The sequence below is a fragment of the Sceloporus occidentalis genome, unplaced genomic scaffold, assembly GCF_023333645.1.
Source record: "Sceloporus occidentalis isolate IW3139 unplaced genomic scaffold, rSceOcc1.0.p SCAF_10, whole genome shotgun sequence".
NCBI classification, from domain to species: domain Eukaryota; kingdom Metazoa; phylum Chordata; class Lepidosauria; order Squamata; family Phrynosomatidae; genus Sceloporus; species Sceloporus occidentalis.
Genome location: NW_028316990.1, coordinates 7,765,581 through 7,781,246, shown reverse-complemented (window position 1 = coordinate 7,781,246; position 15,666 = coordinate 7,765,581). Strand labels below are relative to the sequence as shown.

General features: G+C 43.8%; 1 protein-coding gene and 1 pseudogene across 3 annotated transcripts in view; one reads left to right on the top strand and one right to left on the bottom strand.

Moving 5' to 3' along the window:
• JPH3 (junctophilin 3) overlaps window positions 1-15,666 on the bottom strand; it is an 87,408-nt gene that overhangs the window by 66,651 nt on the left and 5,091 nt on the right. The window lies entirely within an intron of this gene.
• On the top strand, window positions 2,723-4,043 carry LOC149305794 (large ribosomal subunit protein eL8 pseudogene; annotated as a pseudogene).

The window sequence follows — 15,666 nt, the reverse complement described above, 5'->3', positions numbered from 1 at the left end:
CTGAAGGATTAAACTCTTCAGGCCAGAGATCACATGCTGCGACTACACAATTTCACCACCAGCGCTCCATTTGTAGTGACTGTTTTTCATGCCTTACAGCCTATGGCAAGTTACTATAATCCGTTTCTGACTCATGAGCCACAAGGAGAATATCATCACTACCTTCCAAGCCAAAAAAAGCAGAGAAGGAAAATTATTTCCACTCAAATACAAGGGGTTCTTTCCACCACCCACCCATCCATAGAAGAGAGCATGAGGCCTTATTCCCACTTACAGATAAATCGGTGTGTGATCTGAATCGATGGATCGATTCAACAGCGGAACGTGGTTCTCACTATATTTGCCCCAATTGTATTTTTCCCCTCTAAAATAATCCACTTGTGGTTCACGTTCATGCACGAATCAATTCAAAATGGACCCGCTCCAGCCGGCCGAAGAGCAAATTTAAATCGATTCCGATCTGCATCTGGTTCACACTTGTGCAAAATCAATTTATCAAAAAAGACATGGAAAAAAATCAGCGTCAAAAAGATGCGGGTTAAACAGCTCTGGTGCATGGCCCCCCTCTCCGATTCAGTTTAAGTGGGAACCAGGGTCATTTGAACCAGTTCAAACCGAATTGCGATCTGATTTAAAAGGTAATGGGAATGAGGCCTGAGTTTCCCTAAACTCATAGTATGAGTTTCCTTAAACTTCAATTTTTTTTGTTGATGGCTCATGGTTTTCAGTGACATTTTACTCCTGAATTTGAAAGGGTTTGTCCAAGGTGCTGATACACCGACGTAGGTTGCATCTGCACTGCAGAATGAATGCAGTTTGACACCATGTTAATTGCCATGGAATCCTGGGATTTGCAGTTTGGTGGGATGCCAGAGCTTTGGGACAGAGAAAGGCCAAATATCTCACCAAAAGACAAATCCCTGAGCTCTGCAGCAGAGTTAAAATGGTGTCAAACTGCTTCATTTCTGCAGTGTAGATGCAGCCATAGAAGCTACTGAGGGCTGCAGAAATAATCCAGACAGCTTTAACTGCCCTGGCTCAGTGCTAGGGAATCCTGGGAACTGTACTTTGTTGTGGCCCCAGACAGAGAAGGTAAAATATCTCACAAAACTACATTGCCCAGAATTCCCTAGCACTGAGCCAGGGCAGTTCAAGCAGTCTCAACCTGGATTATTTCTGCATTTAGGTCCAAAATGTCTGCTGTAGTCTAGCCAAGGTGGTTAGGGGATGCTGGGAGTTGCAGTGAACCTCTCCAAGTTCTGTATATGATGCTGGTGAGAATGATTGCTCCTTTGGCCTCCCTCTTCTTCTCCTGAATCTGTGTCCTCTCTCATCCCCAAAAACCAGCCTCTTAACATGTATGTTTTGGGTAGGGTCCATGGAAAGATACATTGCAGCCTGATTGAGACATTTCTTTTTTTATTTCCCCGGAGCATGAAAAGCTGGATGAGCTTAAAATTCTCTGTGTGCCGTCTGAATTAGAGGAATACTTCTGCCTGATTTTGAGTTAATAACATTAATTAATGCGTGCCAAGCTTACTCTTGGGCTAGGAATCAGGTTAACCGGAGCTAATGGAGTTGAAATTTATATACGACGGTTTTCACGAACCGTCTTCTAATTTTGATTGAAACAAATTGGCCTGACTCGAGACTAGTTTTCTCGTATCCTTAACAACATCATTTCATGTCCGCCGGTTGCTGCTTCAGATCGGATTATTTCTGCAATGCAGACGCAGGCTTGTTTACAATGAAATAGAAACAATGGCAAAGGTGGGACCCTGCCTCCTCCCAAATATTGTTGCACTGTGGTTCCCATCATCCCCTATCCTCCGTAGTTAATGGCAAGAAGGGATGGGAGCTGCAATCAGACCAGGTCTGGATGGCCACACATTCCCCAATTGTTCTGTTTTGGTTTGTTGCTCAAACAGGCCCAGTGTTTTGCATTGAGCTTTCTTTCAGAGGCTGAGTAATCGTTGCTGGTGGAAAAGCAACAGGCTTTTTAAAGGAAAACACCAGCGATAAAGCAAAAGCTTGGAGGCCTGCCTGTGTTCAGAACCAAACGGAGGAGAGGGGCTTATTTTTAATACATAAAAGAGATAATTTGAGAAAGAGCAGGGAGAAAATGGTTGTGATATAAAGGCAGAACGGCAGAGCAATTGTGGAGAGCATTCAGCAACAGACAAGCCAGAATCTTTATGGATGCATTTTGCAAGAGGAGGAAAGTGATGCTCTCTTTCTCTTTCTTTCTTTCTCTCTCTCTCTCCAAAGGCAGAAAAAGCAAAGATCCTGGGACATGGTTGTTGTTGTTGTTGTTGTTGTTGTTGTTGTTGGGAATGGTGTTGTGAAGGTGGTCAGAGCAACGGAGCCAAAAACAAGAGAGGCTTCAGCTCAAGTCTTGAGTAAGCCGGGAGGAGAATGCGCGCACTGCACCAGAGCTTCGACCTGGATTTCGATTTTTTGAATAGCAAGTCTAAGAATCTGCTGCATTGGCCTCTCCGACGGTGGATGGAAAATGCAGGATTCATTGCCATGCAATGTGGCTGTTTACAAGAAACTAAAAGATAGAATTAGCCGGGAAGGGAGGGGAAACAACAATGATAAACACAGACCCATCAGCTTGCATTGAGTTAGCTGGTGGCTTAAAAGCAGAGATGGCAGATAACAGTCAAAACAATAACTGCAAATTAAAAATAAAATAAAATGGAATGGTCCACAATGCCAGATGATACCTCACTGGTTCTGGATTCTTGGTTACAACCTGAATCATCGATGGTCCAAAAGTCCAGGCAGTAAGGCCTGTGGCAGACTGAGAAACCAATTTAATTCTAATACTAATATTAATGTTAATGCTAATAATACTAACACTGTTTTGTGCCAAAAGTCCAGGCAGTAATGCCTGTGGTAGACTGAGAAACCAAGATAATTCTAATTCTAATACTATGATACTAACACCGTTTTGTGCCTTCGAGTCATTTTCGACCCTAAGATAAATGTATTGCAGGGTTTTCTTGGCAAGTTTCTTCAGGAGGGTTTGCCATTGCTGTCCTCTGAGGCTCAGAGAGTGTGTTTCCATGGCCAAGTTGGGATTTGAACCCTGGTCTCCAGAGTCCTAGTCCAATGCTCAGACCACTACACCAGGCTGGCACACACAATAATACTAATACTAACTTCCCAACTTCCCGCAGGACTTGCGGTCAAGCTCTCCCGAGACCCCATTGATATATTTCCCAGCGTGCCTCGCTCTCCCTTTTCCTCCCCGCAGCCAAGATACCCAAGGAGAAGAAGGCCAAGGGGAAGAAGGTGGCTCCGGCCCCAGCCGTGGTCAAGAAGCAGGAGGCCAAGAAGGTGGTCAACCCCCTCTTCAAGAAGAGGCCCAAGAACTTCGGCATCGGGCAGGATATCCAGCCCAAGCGGGACCTGACTCGTTTTATGAAATGGCCCCACTACATCCGACTCCAGCGCCAAAGGGCAATTCTCTACAAGCGGCTGAAGGTGCCTCCAGCCATCAACCAGTTCAGCCAGGCCCTGGACCGCCAGACAGCTACTCAGCAAGAGAAGTTGGCCCGGGCAGAGCAGAAGGCTGCTGGGAAGGGTGATGTTCCTACCAAGAGGCCTCCTGTGCTAAGAGCAGGAGTCAACACAGTTACAACCCTGGTGGAGAACAAGAAAGCCCAGCTGGTGGTGATTGCCCATGACGTTGACCCCATTGAGCTGGTTGTCTTTCTGCCTGCCTTGTGTCGAAAAATGAGAGTTCCCTATTGTATCATCAAAGGGAAGGCCAGACTGGGTCGCCTTGTCCATCGGAAGACCTGCACCTGTGTGGCCTTCACACAGGTTAATCCGGAGGATAAGGGAGCATTGGCCAAATTGGTGGAAGCGGTCAAGACCAATTATAACAAGAGATACGATGAGATACGTTGTCACTGGGGTGGTAATGTCCTGGGGCCGAAGTCAGTAGCTCGCTTTGCTAAGCTTGAAAAAGCTAAAGCAAAAGAATTGGCCACCAAGCTTGGGTAGATGTATCAGATTTGCCCCAGGTTTTTCTGTACTAATACTAACAGATATAACAGAAACCCTAGAACTAGAATACACTTCCCAAGGGCATAATTGATAACGGGGGAGCAACCATGTTGATATTATAGAAATGCTTAAAACCTGGATTTATTTGCCCACTGGCATGGAAGCCCTCAAGCCCAAAAGGGGCTCAAGCAATGGAATTCCTCTCTGGGGATTGGGTTCCCATATATATTTTCTAGCAGGGATCTTCTGTGAGCTGCAAGAGGCTGCCATGATGTGATGGAAAGCACAGGAGTCTCTCTTTGTAATGCCAACACGTGGGCGACCGAGGCATTGCTAGAGCAAGTCAAAAGCAGGCGAGGCACCATGAGCTGTATCTATGGCAATATTCAAGCAGGTTGCCTGGATATCACCAAAACACAGATGCTCAGTAGCTCCATGTCCCCCAAGGGGAATCTCACAGCCCTTCGGACCCAGCCTTGCAGGAGAACCAGAGGGCATGAAACTTTCGCGCTTGCCATTTATTCATAACCATTTCTGTAGTGATTTCCTGGGAATGGAGGCCTTTACCATTCAAATGCAGGAGCACAAAAGCTCTGGGACAAAAGCAGAAGGCCAAATCTGGCCTACTTAGGTCCTCCTGGTAGCCACGCAAACTTGGTGGTTTCCACGCATTTTGATTTCCACCCATTTCTGAAGGTCTCCCTGCATTCTGAAAGGCTGAAATGTCTCTCTTAACACTTAATAATTTTGTGCATGAAACAAAGTTTGTGTATGTTGAACCATCAGAAAGCAAAGGCGTCACTATCTCAGCCATACATGTGGACAGTTTTGGATTTTAGAGTATTCCGGATAAAGGAAACGCAACCTGTATGCCATTCGTTTTTGCATTTCTATTTGGATAATCCATTTTACAATTTCGTTGTGCTGATTTTATATTGGTGTTACTTCATCCTTCATCTATGAGGGTCTGTACGCACATATGGCATTGTACACCTTGGGCTGGGCTGTCTGTATTTTTTAATTCTTTTACTTTGTGAAGCACCATGTATACTGATGGCACTATAGTATGACCCATATATCCATGCGGGATATATGCCCCAAGTTACCACGGAGAATGAATATCACAGATAATAGTAAACCCCTTATTTTTGGCTGAAGTTGGCCATAGAGTTGAGTTGGACTAGAATAGAATCATAGAATCATAGAGTTGGAAGAGACCTCAGGGCCATCCAGTCCAGCCCCATTTTGCTATGCAGGAACTCTCATTCAAAGCATCCTCATTGACAGATGGCCATCCAGCCTCTGCCTAAAGACCTCCAAGGAGGGAGACTCCACCACTTTCTGAGTGAGTTTGTTCCACTGTTGAACAGCCCTTACTGTCAGGAAATTCTTCCTGTGTTGAGGTGGAATCTCTTTTCCTGGAGCTTGCATCCATTGTTCTGGCTTCTAGTCTCTGGAGCAGCAGAAAACAAGCTTGCTCCCTCCTCAATATGGCACCCCTTCAAATATTTAAACAGGGCTATCATATCACCCCTTAACCTTCTCTTCTCCAGGCTAAACATCGTCAGCTCCCTGATTCGTTCCTCATAGGGCATGGTTTCCAGAGCCTTCACCATTTTAGTTGCTCTCCTTTGGACATGCTCCAGTTTCTCAACATCCTTTTTAAATTGTGATGCCCAGAATTATTCCAGGTGGGGCCTGATAAAAGCAGAATAGAGTGGCACTATTATTCCCTTGATCTAGACACTATACTTTTATTGATGCAGCCTAAAATTGCATTGGCCTTTTTAGCTGCCGCATCGCACTGTTGACTCATATTCAATTTGTGGTCTACTTGGACTCCCAGATCCCTTTCACACATAGTTTCATTCAGCCAGGTGTCCTCCATCCTATATCTGTGCCTTTAATTTTTCTGTCCTAAGTGCAGTACCTTACATTTCTCTGTGTTGAAATTCATTTTGTTAGCTTTGTCCCAGCTTTCTAGTTTATTCAGATCATTTTGAATTTTGGAGTTGCTTTGAGTTGAGTTGGAAAAGTTGAGCACAGAGTTGACCGCAGAGTTGCTTTGAGTACTCAACTCAAAGCAATTCTGTGGTCAACTCTATGCTCAACTCAACTCAAAGAAGCTCTATGGTCAATTCTATGGTCAACTTTTCCAACTCAACCCAATGGGTTGGAATAACTGACCATAGAGTTGCTATGGTCAACATCTACTTGGCCATAGAGTTGCATTGGAGAACCTCCAGATGCCTAGAGAGACCATATCTTTTCAGATGCAGGTAAATGAAACTGTATGCATGGAGGGAGACCATATTATAAATTGAAGATGATGATTATGATGATGATGCCATTTACCTATGCTGATCTAAAGCACAGCCTCTCTGCTGTGATTCCCAGGGCAGGATCAACTCTGCAAATGATTTGATGCTCCAGCATGCATGATACTAAATGCTCCCAAATGAGTATTATTTCTAATACGCTTCCTGCACAAAGTACAGTAGAATCTGGCTAATTCTCTCTTTCTCTGTCTTTTTTTCCATTCCTTTTCCTTTTTTTGCCTTTGCTAATCCTCAATCTCAGTAATCCTCTTCACAAACTCTGTGATCTCTCCCCATTTCTCAGCCGAGTTAAGGCCTTTTGTGCTCTCTTATGCAATGTGCTACGATACATTTACTGCCGCGCTGAGGTGAATGGTAAACAGTCGAAGAAAAACACTTCCAAAAATCAGTATAGGTTGCTTGCATGCTTTACTATCACAATGAGAGTCTTAAAGGCAGAATTGCATAGAAGGAGGATAGATACAGGTAGGCAAACCCTAGCTATCAGAAAACACACCGCCCTCCAAGGCTGCTTTTTCTGGCCCCTGATCCCTCCAGATGCACAAAGGATGCATCTGCATTGCAGAAATATTCCAGTTTAGCACCGCTTAACTACCATGGCTGAATGCTATCGAATTTTGGAAACTGTAGTTTGTTTTGGCACCAGAGCTCTGTGACAGAGAAGGCTAGATGTCCCACAAAACTACAGTTTCTGAAATTCTATAGCATCAAGTCATGGCAGTTAAAGTAGTGTCAAACTGGATTATTTCTGCAATGTGGATGCAGCCTAAATTGCTCTTTTTCTGGCCCCAAGAAAGGGTGAATTGTCTCTCTAGGAAGTTTCCAGGAGTATTCTTTCATCTTTTAAATTGTTTGTAGGGCCACCCTGCACTGGCTGAGATCCTGAATCAGAGGCTACAATGCGTAACTTTAGGATGACGGAGCAACATTGCTGACATGATACTCAGCCATGCTGACAAACTGCAACAGTGCAAGATGTCCCCTTGCACAACTGGAGTTCCCATTGCACAATGTGTCCCAATACACAATGCATCCCGAAGCATGCATCCTGATGCGCATCTTGTCCCTACACCATTGCCATCCCCTGAAGCTGAGAGGGTGTGACTTGCCCAAGGTCATCCAATGGGTTTTTATGTTCAAGTGGGGAATCGAACCCTGACCCTAAAAGCACCAGATCCCATCTGATTGTAGAACCTAAGTGGGGTCAGTCTTGGTTAGTACTTAGATGGGAGACTGCCAAGGAATATCAAGTGCTGTAGGCAATATTTCAGAGGAAGGAACTGGCAAAACCACCTCTGAGGATTCCTTGCCTAAGAAAACCCTATGAAACCCATGGAGTTGCTGAATATCAACAGATGACCTGAAGGCACATATACAGCCCTCTCTTATTAAAGTAGCATGGTCAAAGTCCATCCTGTGGACTACATGTGGCCCCTGAACTCAACTTTTGTGGCCCTTGAAGTCCCCTAGCAGTCCCCCAAAACCCACCTTAACTTTTTAACTTCCATGGCATGCTTTTCTGGCATCTCTTGCCCTAAAGCAATGCAGGAAGTCCCCCAGATGCATGGAAAATGCCATAAATTTCCTAACCCTTACATGTACCCTAGAATACCATACTGCTCCCCCAAAACAAGCTGTACAGCCTTACTATGGGGGAATGTGGCCCACAGGATGATCCAGGGGGTGAAACTGACCCCCGCCCCATGCAGTTGCCCACCCTTGTTTTAGGGCATCTCTCTGTCTTAGTCTTGGAAAAGGGAACTGTGTAGTTTTGACTTGGAGACTTAACATCCCAAAAATAAGCAATGCCTTGTGTGTCTTTGGAGACCAGCTCCCTGTTAAGCAGCATCTGCACAAAATGGAAGGGATGCAAGAACACTTTCTTTACTTTCATTTCTCTTCCGGCATCTTGTTCCCGCCTGTTTGTTATCAGTCAAGTTACAGTTTATATCATAAAACAGAATCGTAGAGTTGGAAGAGACCCCAAGGGTCATCCGATCCAAGCCCATTCTGCCGTGCAGGAAGACACAAAGCAACTCCCAAATGACAGTCATCCAGCTTTTGTTTAAAAATCTCAAAAGAAGGAGACTCCACCGCTTTTCGAGGCAGCAGTGTCTTCCACTGTTGGACAGCTCTTTCATCAAGAAGTTCTTCCTGACGTTTAGGTGGAATCTCTTTTCCTGCAGCTTGCGTCCATTGCTCTGTGTCTGAGTTTCTGCAGAAAACAAGCTTGCTCCATCCTCAATGTATCATCCCTTCGAATATTTAAACAAGGCTCTCATGTCACCTCTTAACCTTCTCTTCTCCAGGCTAAACCTACTCAAATCCCTAAGCGTTGGTGGTTTCCAGACCTTTCACCATTTTGGTCACCTTCCAGTTCCACATCAGTAAGGGAGAAGCCACTTCCATTGCTCTCCTCAGAAAGAATTGACCACCTAGGGCATCTTTTGCTATTAATGGGATGCTTATATCAAAGGAAGAGTTTAATATTTTGTTTATTTGCTCATTTCCCCTTCCTATCAATCAAGATGATCAAAGATCTGGAAACCAAGCCTTAAGAGGAACAGTATAGGGAGCTGGGGTATGTTTAGCTTGGAGAAGAGAAGACTGAGAGTTGACATGATACAACCATAGGGCATGGTCTCCAAACCTTTCGCCGTTTTGGTCACTCTCCTCTGGACATCAGCGTCTTTGTTTTTACTTTGGTAGACCCTCAAACGCCTGGTTTGGTCAGGACCTGAGTGGATCAACCTTTGCAAAACTACACAGCTCTTGGGTTATCAGTAGCACAGGGCAGACATGAAGTAAAGCATCTTTAAAATGTTGCGCCGTGTCACCCTTTCTAGAGTGAGATCTGTGCTGAACTGACAGTCGTTTGGCTGCATCCTTGGGAAGAACAAGTTGCAAGTTACTCAGCTTCTGCTCAAGCATTTGCCTATTGCATGGAGAAGGGCAGGGGTGGGAAAAGGATGGAGTCAACAACACACAGGTGGACCACAACAGATGAAGAGACAACTGGTTCCGTGCATCTCCTGCCTTCACAGTTGTCACATTTATACGTTGTGATACATCAGGCACGGGAGCCGCATTCTTCTTTTGCTGAAGGGCAGGAGGGAAGATGGAAAGAAATCAATGGAAGCTATTCAGCAACAGGGATCGGTTGACTCTACATAGAGCCAGGCAAATCAGAAAGAGATTTCTGAGCTTTTGAAAGCCAACGGAGGAAAAAGTTTTGAGAAATAACAAGTGGGATTTTTTTAAGGGAGGGGAGCCACCAGATTGCTAGAAATTCAACCTGGAGGAGTTGGGTTAGTTAACACAAAGATACACATACACACACACCTGTCTTGAGATTGGCTCGGCTAATCTGAGTTGCGAACGTCACCCTGACATCGTCATTACAGTAGTACTTAGTTATTTCCAGAACGGTTCTGCCTTTGTGGCATTGTTCAGTTAGCTCTGCTTGGATTTCCAAATATAAAGCAGCTAAAATAGAGATTGCTGGGACACATGAAACGCTGGAAGGCTTGTCTTTAATAGACAGTGGTTTTCAGACTCCTAGAAACAAATCATCTATCCTTTGTCTCCTTTCCCTCTCCTATTGCTTTAATGCCTAGTGCTTTGACTGCTAGAAAGGCCCGAATATTGGAAACCAAAGATTTAGATTCCTCTTGATGTGTCTTCACCTTTTGAGACAGAAACAGCAACACTGGGAAGATATACAGTCATGAAGATGACAGGAACCACAAGTCCAAACCCATTAGACCCGGACAAGAGATGTTATATGGCAAAAGTGCAGAATTTGAGGATCAAATTCGCATCTTGGAAAGGTTCTCAGGGTGCATATTCCACGGGTTTGTGGAGCCAAAGGCAAAGAGATGGACCCAAAAAATACAGTCTAGTGAGCCTTAGGAGAGGCATTTCAACCTTTCAGAATGGAATATATATTCCATTCTGAAATATATATTCCAGGGCTCTGTCCTGGGCCCAGTACTGTTCAACATCTTTATCAATGACTTGGAGGAAAAAATTGGGGGAATACTTATCAAATTTGCAGATGACACCAAATTAGGAGTAATAGCTAATACTCCAGAGGACAGGATCAAAATTCAAAATGACCTGAATAGACTAGAAAGCTGGGCCACAGCTAACAAAATGAACTTCAACAGGGAGAAATGTACGGTACTGCACTTAGGGCGAAAAAATGAAATGCACAGATATAGGATTATGGGGGACACCTGGCTTAAGGAGACAACATGTGAAAGGGATCTAGGAGTCCAAGTAGACCACAACTTGAACATGAATCAACAGTGTGATGCGGCAGCTAACAAGGCCAATGCGATTTTAGGCTGCATCAATAGAAGTATAGTGTCTAGATCAAGGGAAGTAATAGTGCCACTATATTCTGCTCTGGCCAGGCCCCACCTGGAATATTGTGTCCAGTTCTGGGCACCACAATTCAAAAAGGATGTGGAGAAACTGGAGCCATGTGTCCAAAGGAAGGCGACTAAAATGGTGAAGGGTCTGGAAACCATGAAGTCCTATGAGGAAGGACTTAGGGAGCTGGGGATGTTTAGCCTGGAGAAAAGAAGGTTAAGAGGTGATATGATAGCTCTGTTTAAATATTTGAAGGGATGTCATATTGAGGAGGGAGCAAGCTTGTTTTCTGCTTCTCCAGAGACTAGGACCCGGAGCAATGGATGCAAGCTGCAGGAAAAGAGATTCCACCTCAACCTTAGGAAGAACTTTCTGACAGTGGAACAAACTCCTTCCTCGGAGTGTAGTGGAGTCTCCCTCCTTGGAGGTCTTCAAACGGAGGCTGGATGGCCATCTGTCGGGGATGCTTTGATCTGGATTTCCTGCATGGCAGGGGGTTGGACTGGATGGCCCTTGTGGTCTCTTCCAACTCTATGATTCTATGATTCTATGATTCTATATATATATGTGGGAAACCATCAACGGAAGATATCATAGCAATGAGGGTGCAGTCATCTGAGAAATCATCGTAGAGAGCTCCCAAGAAGTTCAGATTTGGCTCCAGAGCCTAAGGTTCCCCAGACCATAATAAATAAAGTATAATAAAGTACAGTAACATCTATGATTATTGTTCTCTTTTTATGCTGTTTTTAATTGTTTTTACTGGAATGTTTTTATGTTGTTATTGTATGCCGCTTTGATCAAATCTTGGAAAAGCGGATTACAAATAAACCATATTATTATTATTATTATTAAAATCCACAGAACAGTGAAACATTTATTGAGCCACCCAAAATGCACAAAATGCAAAATTGGTTGTCCCAATAAAGGTATCACTGTTCGGTGCCTTTTATGTATTATTGTACTTTGCTATATGGCCAACACTGGATATGGGTTCTGGATGTAAAGCTAAGTAGTTTATAATGTTGCCTCCACATACAGCCATGTCCCAATGATATATATATATATATATTTATCTACAGTAAAAGAAGCGAAACTGGAAATCAACAAAGTCCCAGGCCCTCCTGGCCATCCCAGCTAGACTTGGTCAAATGAATAAATGGGATTTACATATGTCTTTATCACAATTCAGCAACTGAGACCCAGGGGTTAAGGTCCTTATTTTTGTTGTATATGGAAGCATACTATAGTTTTAATCTAGGAGAATTGGTGTGCCACTTGCAGTCTGGGTGCAGATGCAACATGTCTGACGCAAAGGCCAAATGCCAATGTTTGTGAGCAAGCTATTTAATTGATGTTTATAGGGAGGGAGGGAATAATTGGGATTATTGTTGTACTGTATGTATTTTATTGTAATCCTCCTCGATCCTGACGGAGAGGCGGGGTAAAAATAAAGTATTATTATTATTATTATTATTATTATTATTAAATATAAGTGTGTGAGCACTCAGGTGGATAATTCGAGAGTGACATCAAGAAGAATAGTCTTGGGATGCTTCTCACCTAAGTCTGAGTGTGATGCAATTGAGAGCCAGTGTGGTGCAGTGGTTTGAGCATTGAACTACAACTCTATAGACCAGGGTTCGAATCCCTACTCTGCCATGAAAACCCATTGGGTGACCATGGGCAAGTCACATTCTCTCAGCCTCAGGGTAAGGCAATGGCAAGCCACCTCTGGACAAATCTTGCCAAGAAAACCCCATTAGAGATTCATCTTAGGGTCGCCATAATTCACAAATGACTTGAAGGCACGCAACAACAATAGTGACACAATTATTTGTGGCAACTGTAGCTGGCAAGGCAATTGGGATGTCAATCCACCACTATTTCATCCATAGTTTTCTCCTCACTGCAATAGAAGGCAGTAGAGTATTCTCCCCACGTTCAAATGTTTCAAAGTGTTTGGAGGAATGTGAAGTCAAAGGCTTTCATGGCCGGCATCCATAGATTTTTGTGGGTTTTGGGGGTTATGTGGCCATGTTTTAGAAGAGTTTATTCCTGATGTTTCGCTGGCATCTGTGGCTGGCATCTTCAGAGAATGCTGGCATGGAAGTAGACATCTCTGAAGATGCCAGCCACAGATGCTGGTGAAACGCCAGGAATAAACTCTTCTAGAACATGGCCACATAGTCCAAAACCCCCACAAAAATCTATGTTTGCAGGAAACTATTCTGCATAGAAATAGACTTTTTTGTGCAAAGAACACCCCAGTGTTTTCTGCAGAGGAAACAATGTTTTCTGCATGGGTCTTTTTTTGTGTGTGTGTGCACAAACAACCTATGTATTTCTTTGCAGAATAATTTCCCCAGAACCCTTCAGGAGATTCATATACTGGGGGAGAAGAATGCAAAAAGTCTTGCCGTTCTATTAGCCTTCCCAATGGGGTTTCCCAGGTGTCAGAAAACCAGGTTTTTTTCCCCCCAACAAGGAAATAAATAATTGAGAATGCTCTTTCCATCCCTGCAAGGCGGAGGCATCTGCTGTGTTTCTTTGCCATTTCTTTATTGGATTTGTATCCTGCCCTTTCCACCCCGTGCGCATGGTGCCCTTGCGTGCTTGGGAAGTGATTAAAAACAGTGCTCCGGCCATGTGCCGGGTTAGTATTTCTACAATGGGTTGATCCATGTATTCCTTTCAAGCAAGTCTATCGGTCGCATGAATCAAAGGTGGAGGTTGTGAGCATCTGTGAGTCAGTATATGTACACAAACACTGTACACAGACACATCGGTGTCTTTGTTTGTCTGCTTGTGTGTGAAAGAGAGACAGAGAGAGATAATGTGTCCATGCGCTTAAGTAATCGCTACTTGTGCAGGAGTTCCAAACTCCCGAGGAAACGAGTGTGCAAAAAACGAGTGTGGAATTCTGTGCAACTGGGGAGCTCTATGGGAGACATAAAGAGGCACATGTGTCTAAGTAGGACAAAGTGAGCTATGGATAAAAACAACTGTTTTGGGTACCTTATTCCACATATAAGCAAAAATGTATGGTACATAAGTATTTTCACTGTGAGTATCTGCAAATCACCGCAAGTCTTTCCAGGAGTCAATTCTATTGTTAATTTAATTATATTTTTATGTTAACTATATATGTGTGTGTGTGTATTTGTATGATACGAATTTTAAAGTTGCATGCGTTTTATCCTTTGTAAGAAGCCTGGAGTCCCACACTAGAAAAAAGGCAGGAAGTATTTATTTCCAGGATTTGCAGGGTTTCCATCCCGCCTTTCTCCCACAACGGGATTCACTGCTCTGTTGCTGTAGAGATATAGATAATAAAAAATAATAAAACTTTTATTTCTACCCTGCTTTTTGCCAAAACAATCAATATATTGTTGTTGTTGTTGTTGTTGTTGTTGTTGTGTGCCTCCAAGTGATCTCCAACTTAAGGCAACCCTAAGACCACCGTATCATAGGATTTTCTTGACAAGGTTTGTTCAGAGGTGGTTTGCCATTGCCTTTCTGAGGCTGAGAAAGTGTGACTTGCCCAAGGTCACCCAGTGGGTTTCCATGGCCGAGCTGGGATTCGAACCCTGGTCTCCAGTTGTAGTCCAACACTCCAACCACTAAACCATGCTGGCTCCTAGGAAATTATATATATGGTTGTGTGTGTGTGTGTGTGTATATATATATATATATACACACACACACAGACACAGACACACACACACACACACACACACACACACACACACACACACACAGTGGGCCCTTGGTATCTGTTGGGGTTTGGTTCCAGAATTCCCAGTGGATAACAAAATCCGTGGATGCTCAAGTCCCATTAAATACAATGGGATAGAAAAATTATGTCCCTTATATACAATAGAAAACCAAAGTTTGCTCTTTGGAATTTATACTTCTTTGGAATATTTTCAAGCCGTGGATGCTTGCATCCATGGATAACAAAATCTGTGGATAAGGAGGGACAAATATGTATGTATGTATGTATGTATGTGGCGTGAGTGAGAGTGATAGATAGAGAATGGATGGATGGATGGATGGATGGATGGCTAATGGTCTCTTGCTGGCTTCTTTTTCTCCTTTTCAAGAAAATGGAGATTTGGGGAGGCTTTAAAGTACACATAAGCTACTCTAAACCGGCTATTTTTTTAAAAATGCGATCTACTTATCCGGCTGATGTTTATCTGTGGTTTTTAAAGGAACGGCGTGTGGCAGACGGTTTTGACGTCCCAGGAGGAAGTAATGCAGCTAATAAAACCAGAGGGATTAAAGAGGCGCACAGGCCTGAATTCCCAGTGGCTGCCTTGTTTTTTTTCTCATGACAACCCCAGTGCCGTTCCTTCCTGGTGCAACACAACAGCCACCCGTCTCTACATCCAGTTTCTGGTGGTACCCAAAGCCAAGAAAAGTTCCTTAAAAAACAGACTCATCAGGAAAGCCGGGAGAGGCAACCTTGCAACTCCAGACTGAGTCGAGAAAACATATCCTGGGATACCCTCCGAGAGCGCAGCTGAATTTCACTGGGTTAGTTTATCCTCAGGTGACCCATAAGAAGACGGCACAGGAGACCACAGACTGAACACTCTTCATTGCATCTCCTTCTCCAACCCCAAAAACATAGACCAGGAGGAATAAAAAAGAGGAAACGTCCAGGTGTCCACATCTGGATTCATTTTGGATGTCGCTTGGTGGCGTTGCCTTGTTTGACAAGGGAACCATAGTCTTGTTTTGAAGGAAAATGGCCACTTTTGGAAACGTCCAGACATAGCAATTGAGCTACATCTCTGCTCGATTCTTGGGCTCTTTAAATTATCTTCCCATGTTGCAGATTCAAAAATAAATCTTCATTCGTATGTGTGTTGCTGCTGTTGTTACAAGATACCATGGTGCCCACCTGGTTTTTGGGTCACGA